Source organism: Pteropus alecto, unplaced genomic scaffold (assembly GCF_000325575.1).
Source record: "Pteropus alecto unplaced genomic scaffold, ASM32557v1 scaffold3, whole genome shotgun sequence".
Classification (NCBI taxonomy): Eukaryota; Metazoa; Chordata; class Mammalia; order Chiroptera; family Pteropodidae; genus Pteropus; species Pteropus alecto.
Window position 1 is genome coordinate 9,704,664 of NW_006442484.1, and position 8,510 is coordinate 9,713,173.

The following is an 8,510-nucleotide window of genomic DNA, read 5'->3' on the forward strand; positions in this document are numbered from 1 at the left end:
CAGAATTGTCTGTTCGGAAAAGTGAATTCCCAACAAATAATTAATAGATACATAATCAAAAGTTTAAAATATAATGAATTGGAATTTGAAGATTTTTATTAAATGTGATTTGTTGATTTTATTCAGAAAGTAATAATGACACTGAATTTTCGCATGTGAAATGAAAATATATGTGAACTAAATTATTTTCAAAAATATTTTTCTAACAGTTTTAAGCTCAATTAAAAAAATGACATTAATTGAATTTGATAGAGAAAAGCCAAAGAATTAAGAGGGTTTAGCCCTGAGTCTAAGGTCTTAGAAAAACAGTGTGGCAGTATGAAATTATGCTCTGGTTCTAAAATGATGAGGAAGTGAATTAAGACTCTCTGTCCCCATGGGTAAAGCCATATTTTTAACCATTTTCTTTTAAAATCTTAATTCTAATATGGAAATATCTTAAATCTTCTAGATTTAAATAGTGTTTTAACTAATTAATTAAATTAGTTAATTAACTAATTAATTTTAAAAAAGAAATTTTTAATTTACTTTATGATAATTCTATGTGCTTACATGTTTGATCTGCATGTATCAATGTTTCTTTATTATAAAATGTAAAATTAATATTAGATTCCATATACAAATTTTTCTCAATTAATAGTAAATTGCTAAAGCTATGTGTAAATGTGATGGAAACAGAATAGTAATTGTGATAGCAGTGTGTTATAACTGTAAAAACTGGCTTCATCTAGGAAATGGTTATATAGGACCAAGATAATCCAGAAATCAGGTGAATCTACTAAAGAGTTTCAACTTGTACCTTTTCTGTTTGGTTTAACATTTCTCAGTTATTGTATTTCAAAGTTAATTGAACTATTCTGGTTGCATTTTATAACATTCTTAATTGACTTGAATGGTTTTTAAATTCATGGATTATAAGGTAATAAATGTTTATATTCAGTCAATGGCCTCAGGGAAACTCAATTTTTACAGCATGCTTGCTAATAATTTATATGGGGATACTGTTAATATGGATGGAAAGACTGAATTTTGACCACTGAGGAAAAATAAAAGTTCTGGCAAAATTGAAAATGCTCTACTAATATGCTTGCATTAATATTATTCATATGGGATTTAAAAATACTAAATAGCATCTTGATTCTCTGTAGAAAAGCAAAAATTTGACTGGTACTAGGTCGAGATGACGCTAATTGGAATAATTATTTGGGTTCACATATTATATCCTTTGTTATAACAATAGATAGTAGAATATATTAAATTAGTAAGGGAATGTTGAATATATAAAATGAGGAAGAATCTTTAGCTTATAACAGAGGACAATATACATAATAAAGCTCTAATATTAAGATAAGATTTGTTAGAGCTAAATTTAATTGATGAAATACTTGTATTTTAATATTGCTAAAAATTAATAAAAGAAAGTAAAATTGGTCAATTCATCCAGATACCACATATACACAAACACGCACATACATACACAGACAATGAGAAAGAGAGAGACAGAGATTATTGAAGATTGACCAATAGTGGTTCAGAAATGAAAGGTACCTAAATTCCAAAGTGTGCGGGTAGAGTGAACCCAACTCTCTTACTTAGGAGCTATCTCTGCTAAGAAAAGACTAAAAATTAAGAGACGCTACTTTCTAAGAATAAAGAATTATCTGCAGTGGGCATGTCAATGCCCTGGAAATAAAAGTAATCTATATCAAGTGAACTCAACTCTCCATCAGATTATTACTTATCTAGAACAAAATAATTTGAATTAACATTCAATATATCAAAACTATTAAATTATTCAATAGTTTTTTGAGGAGTTTTTGCATATAAAAATATTGTCTGGTATTTTAAAGAAGATATGTTTTAGTTGAAGAAGATATATTTCTATTATAATTATATACTTTATTAGCAATTATTACTTACAAAATTTAAAAAAGGTACAATTACACAATCAAATACTTAAATAGAAAAAATTATTTTGTGGATACAAATTAGAAAGATCAATATAACTTTACAGGAATAAAAATAAAAAATTGTGGTTTTAGCTTTTTCCACTGAAATAGATCAAAATCACTGCTATTCCACAATGCCCTCAGTGCTCACATTCTGATATCTATTTCTCTATAATTTTTTTTTCATTCTCTGCCTGAGGCAGGACACAAGGAGAGCCTGAAAACACCCGGTTGTGTCAGAAACTAAGAGAGTTTTCAAAGACTATTCTAGTCATGACAAAAAGACAAAAAAAAAAAAAAAAAAAAAAAAAGAAAAAAAAAGTACAAAAGGAATCTCTACTGATAAAAGTTGACATAATTTAAATATGAACATAATAATGGCAATATTTAATTCACATACATGAAATCTGAAAATTCATAAACCCATAATTATACACATATATCATCTTATAAAAGCTATATGATCTTAAGATTATAAAAATGATAAATGCCATGAGGTCTAAAGGTCTTTAAGTTATATTTCTTAGGATTATCAAATTTATCATTTTCTAGGTTAAAAGAAGAAAAAAAAAGATTTATACACTGTAAAAGTTCCTCTACTCAGTGGGAGTTGGAGACTTCTTAATGGCAAACTGCAGAATCTGTAAAAAGACCAGTGTTTCTCCAGGAGAGTAAAAGAATGAAGATTTCTTTGATAATGGAAAATCTTCAACTTTGAGAATACATGACAGGAACTGTGTGTGTATAAGACTGATTTCTTCATTTTATTATTTACTCTGTGGATCTGACACCTCTCATATGTATTCTATGTATTTGTAAAACATACCATTTCAAAGGTTTCCACTCTCATCATTATAGACTCTTGTAAGAATTGGATTGTTTGAGAGTTGAGAAAGGTAGAGCTTCTGCTGGACAGCAGTAAAATGGTATAAGAAAGACAAAAACCGTCATGAGTCCTTAAGTCACTGCTACCGTCACAGTTTTTCTATATGGCATTTGAAGTGCACCCCTTATCTCTTAATGTGGTCTTATATGGCATGTCTCTGAATTATGGTTTACATTATTAGGGAGCACATCAAATGTGAGTCTGCTAGATTTTAAATTCAAGCACAAAATGTTTGGTTTGTGTGATACAAATCTCACAGAAGAAAATGAAAAGATCAGACAAGAAAAAGAAGAGCAGGTTTTGGAGTTAGTAGGTTAGAAAAAATGTTTTCATGGTAGAGTTGGAACTTGATGGATGGGTAAGATTTGACTGAGCTAAAAGGACTGGAAGACACTAGAATTTCAATAGAACAAATAAAAACTCAGCTTACACAGGCATGGTAAATCTGTGGAGTGATGAAGAGGCCAAAATAGCCAAAACAGAGTATATGATGTGTGGAAATAAACAAAGCCTACTAAAATGAGAACAAACAGAGGCTAATTATTCAGAGCTTGCTTTTGCAAGGGATTCAGCCTCTTTCACTCTTTGTCAGAAATTCAAATGCTATCAGGGAAATGGGAAATTTTATAGTATGAAAGGAAAGAGGCTTCAGGTATGTTATTGACATGTGGAAGCTAAAGGTGAGCCATTAATAAATGGGGCATCATATATGATTGGAGAGCACGTTCTACTTTCTTTGGTTGGTCATAAATAGGAATGGGGGTAAAAACAGAGAAGTTGACAGTCATTGATAAAGCCCTGATGATTCTATAGATATTGTGGTTTGGTTCCTGGCTACTTATATGATTCTGAGTTCTAAGGGCACACATAATCTGGCCATTGTTTATATGTATATGAAATCTCTCTATTGTAAATTATGGAAAAATAAATTTGGATAAAAATGAAGGCTTTGAGAATCAAAAGAAGTTTAGGTAAAATTAATTACTTCTTATAGGTATAAATTGTTAATTATCATTCTTATAACTAACTAATCAGAATGTTATTGTATAAGCAAAGAAACTTTGCTTTTTAGAATAGCAAAAAATCAGATGACACTTTGGATTGAGAGAACAGGAAGAGTAAAGATTAATATAACATTATAGTTTAAATAATTTAAGCAAAATCTCTAATAACATTTGTTTAACCTAAAGGTATAGAAATTTTCTAATTCTCATTGTTTTAACTATACTGTCTAATATAGAATTAAACATAAATATTTGCTGTCTGCTTAAATTTCTTTATTGATCAGCAATTGTATTATCATCTGAACACTACCAATTTATCTATTTTTCCAATTCTCTCTTCTAAAAAGTTTGAATTATTATTGAATAAAGTACAGATGATTAGAGTTGTGTTGGGATTTATTTTATCTTTGGATGATTCAAAGTAGTCTTGCTCTTTTTGCTTTTCTGTGGCTGTCAGCCTTTAAAAATTTTTGTTTCTATGTCTCCACAAGAGATAAAGGAAAATCCAAGAGCTTAAATGAAGCATTTGATAGGGGCTAAAATTTAGAGCACTGGAGAAAATCTAATCTTTGGATTACCTAAAAATTTTAGTTTTCTAACAAAGCCATGTTCTTCATCAATACAGATAATCATTTCTTTCCTATATCAAAAATAAGCTTTTCAAAAGGTAAATATAAGTATACATAATATTAATATACATTTTTCTGATATATTAGAAATGATCATGTTAAAATTCTTTAAATTTTTCATTATCTTAATTCGTTCCTTGAAAAATATAAAAATTCTAAAGGTAATTGCCTTTAGAGAACTCACAGGATGTATTTTCCAAATACAGGTTTCACCTGTTTATTTTTCTTCAAAGCTTTTTGTTTGATCAAAAGAGGATATTTATCTTCATATGTCTGTCAATTAGAAATAACTATATTCCATTCACTACTGAGGAGAGTTAGACGAGTTTTGCGAGAAGCAGGGACTGCGGAAACTGATTGAACTACAGAAAGTCAAAACTCAGAAAGGAAAACCAGAGAGTATGCAGGGCTCATGCTTAAAAGTGAGCCACATTTTGTTGTGGTTCAGTTCAGCAGAGGTTACTGGTTGTGGAAGAGAAAACACTAATTTTGTAGACAAAACACAGTAGAATGTGATGCTCCAGAATTGAGCATATTCTAATCTAAACTGGAACATTATCAAGGTTCCAAATAATCTGGTCAAGCAAAGTAAAAGTCTGGCTAATGTTATAAATGTAGATAAATGCAGAAGTTGGAAACAGAAAAATCAATATAACCTTCAGGTTTTTGGCTTTCAGTTTTGTTTTTCTTTTTATTTATTTATTTATTTAATCATTTGTTAAATACCTTCTGGAAATCGAATTAGAAAGCAAAATGGCATATTCTACGTAGGGCACTCCAGCCCCAGCCCAGCAAGCTAGGGTTAGTGGTGAACTTGAAGCTTAGTGGCAAGCTTAAGTTCTGAATACAGAGCCTGGATTTAAAACTCAGTCCTTCAAATGGAGGTCCCATTGTTAGGAATAAGAAATATTTGATTTAGTGAGTCTCTGGTATCTTACCAAGAGAAGGTTCATGGAGATGTCTTCTCTGAGTACAGACAATAAAAGTTTGTCTAGAGGGACTGTCAAAAGAATAACAAAACTCACTAAAAGTCAGTCTGGTTTCATTATCACCATGCACTGGCAATATCAGTGGTATACTCCTACTGGAGCTGACAACCCTTATTGCTTATTCTCCCCATCTGTTACCTTTGTATGCTCCTTGGTCCATGGCTGCCTCGAATTAATCTCTGATTGACACTAGATTCTAGACCTGTGGGCAGAAAGATTTATTCTAAAACCCTTTGGAAAGGGAGGACTGAAGCTTCTTATGTATTTCCTATTTTGACATGCTTTGCTTTGAATATAGGAATGTCTCCAGTTTTCAATGCCTCAAGCTATGAAAGGTTAAAGAAGAATGAACATGACATTTTATTTAAAGGTTAAAGGGAAACCAGAAAACATATCTGCCTTGTGATTTTTTTTTTTTTTTAAGTAAGTGAGCAATAAACATTTACTGTGTCTAGCTGCTGAGATGTGGGAATTGTTTCTTACAGCAGCTAATGATTTCGACCTTAAGTAATACACAATTCCATACACAATTCTTGAGTATTGTGTATGGAAGTTCTCTTGCCAAAAATGAATAACCTTTTCCATTTACTCCGTAGTTGTTTTTGTGTTTGCATATGTGAATGAATGAGTAATACATGTTTACTGCGTGGCCTACGACTTTTTGAATCAAATAGAGAAAACTTGTCCCATGACCGAATTCTATCAACAAATCAAAACACAGAAGGTCCTCCACTATTTTTGGGGGGCGGGGGGAAGAGGAGGAGGGAGATGGGGTGGGGAAGAAATTGACTTAGTTTTCAAGATACAGCAAAATAATGGTTGAGAGCACAGATTCTGAAAACAGCCTGCCTGAAGTTGAATCCTATCTGACCTGGCATGCAAGATCTCTATGGTGCAAACTCAAGGCCCATCTTTTTTCCACATTGCTTCTCCTTTCAAATATAAAATTCTAGTCTGTAGAATTGCAGAAATACTTGAATATTACATATTTTTCAGCAGAGGGACAATAAAATAAACCAATTATAAATAGCAATGTCTTCTGAAAGAACTAAACTTTTATGTTACTCAGGTTCAATCATTTTCAACTATTAAAATTCATCGAATTTTCACCTCAAAGCTGTTGCTGCATAGCTGAATGAATCAGGCAGTTGTTGATTCTCACTGTGGAATTCACTAGTACATTCGCAATTATATCAATGCAGATTTTCTGAAAAGTAATTTTTCCCTAAAGAAAGTCTAGACTATTCTTGTGGTTTCTTACTATTTACATAAACATGTGCATATATATGTATGCCTTAATATCCCCATTGAAAATTTCAATTATACTCTATTTTATACTTTTTTTAAATTGTTATTTTATATTAACAAAAAATGATGAATTGACAATCATTTTACTTTCCAGTTGTAAATTACAGGGTAGGAAGCATTTGAAGTAGAGAAAGATCAATATATTTTATATGTTTCTGATATATTTTATACTTTTCTGTGTTATCCAAAGATTGTCAATATCAGCAAATAAATTAAGAAAGAACTAAGAGGCCTCTAAGTTTCATATTTGGGGACAATCTAATAGTGCTACCTTCTTTAATTCCTTTCAATCACAGTTTCAATAACACACTATGATTGTTCTTATCATAATGCTAAATTAATCAGTAACACTCATGTTTTTATTATAACCTTCGATAACAGAGCAAGCTATTTTGAGTAAGATGTAACTTCTTCACCCCTTCAAGAAAAAAGTTTCTGCTGATTTTCAACGACTGTTAATTGGGAGGTGTGTTTTGCTATACTGTTTGTTTATCTGTTACTTTACTTCTAAACACAGAATTAGTGTTAATTTCTCTCTGTTCTCACTGACTTAAAGACCTCGGAATCTTTAAAAGATTATCACTTTACAAGGAGTTAGTAACAAATAAACCAGAATGAATTGTTCCTACTTGTTATTTAATTTTAATTTTTACCTACTGGCTTATCCATTAGAGACTATAAGCATAGTACCCATAATAATTTTAGGGACCCTCAGAAGTGAATTAATTTTAATTTGTTTTAAAATCAAAAGAAAAAAATGAATATTATAATACTAACAAAGACATAATAATATTTTTTTATATAATAGTATTTTGAGTCTGGATTATAATCATTTTTATACTAATATGACTGTAAAGTATAATTCTTAAAATTTTTGTAGAAGAAGCAGCGCATGCAGACAAAGTGCCTTGGTTTCATGATAGTCATAATGTAGCCCTTCTAGTGGTTACAAATTTTAAGCAATTATTTGAGCTAAGGAATAATTAATTAAAGTTAAATAAATTTGAGCTGTCTATATAAAGTACTGAGTTACCAATACTGGGCTATAAAACTTTAACTATCTCAAGATTTTATTTACACTAGTTAGCTTTATATAAATTAGTCTTTACAATTATTCTAAAGAAATCTGAATTCGCTTAAAATGGCATGAAAATTTTTAAAAATGATTTTTGACAGTCCAGAAATCAAGCTCTTAGACAGTATATTTTCTCGCTGGAAAAGTCAACAACAAATAAATCAGTGCTAAACAAAACATCATTTTCTAATTTATATCCCATAAACATTGATGTTTGAGTAAGGACATTTATTAGAACATACTGTTGAAATGTTGCATTCTCTTTCAAGGAAACTTTTTAGTGCAATATCAACAAATAAATATTAAATCACAGGCAAAGATTAACAACAGGGATAATTATAAATAAAAGTGTGATAGTAGATGGTAAGAAATAATTCAGGCATATTTAAACAATCATGCTAAAAAGAATGTTTTTTTTTGTTTGTTTGTTTTTAGTACAGCCTAGAGAAAAGCTTTGAGAACCAGACATTCATTCCACATCATTTATTAAATAGTATATATTGGTTAGCTGTAATTCCAATTAAATAATAAAAACACTGCTCTAATAAGAAATATCTCATTTCTTTTAGAAAAGGCTAACCTCAGTATAATCAGGCCTTCTCTTTTTCAGTTAACTATCAAATTGTCAAATTTTATTGTATTAATTTTACAAATCCCAATGACATTTTTA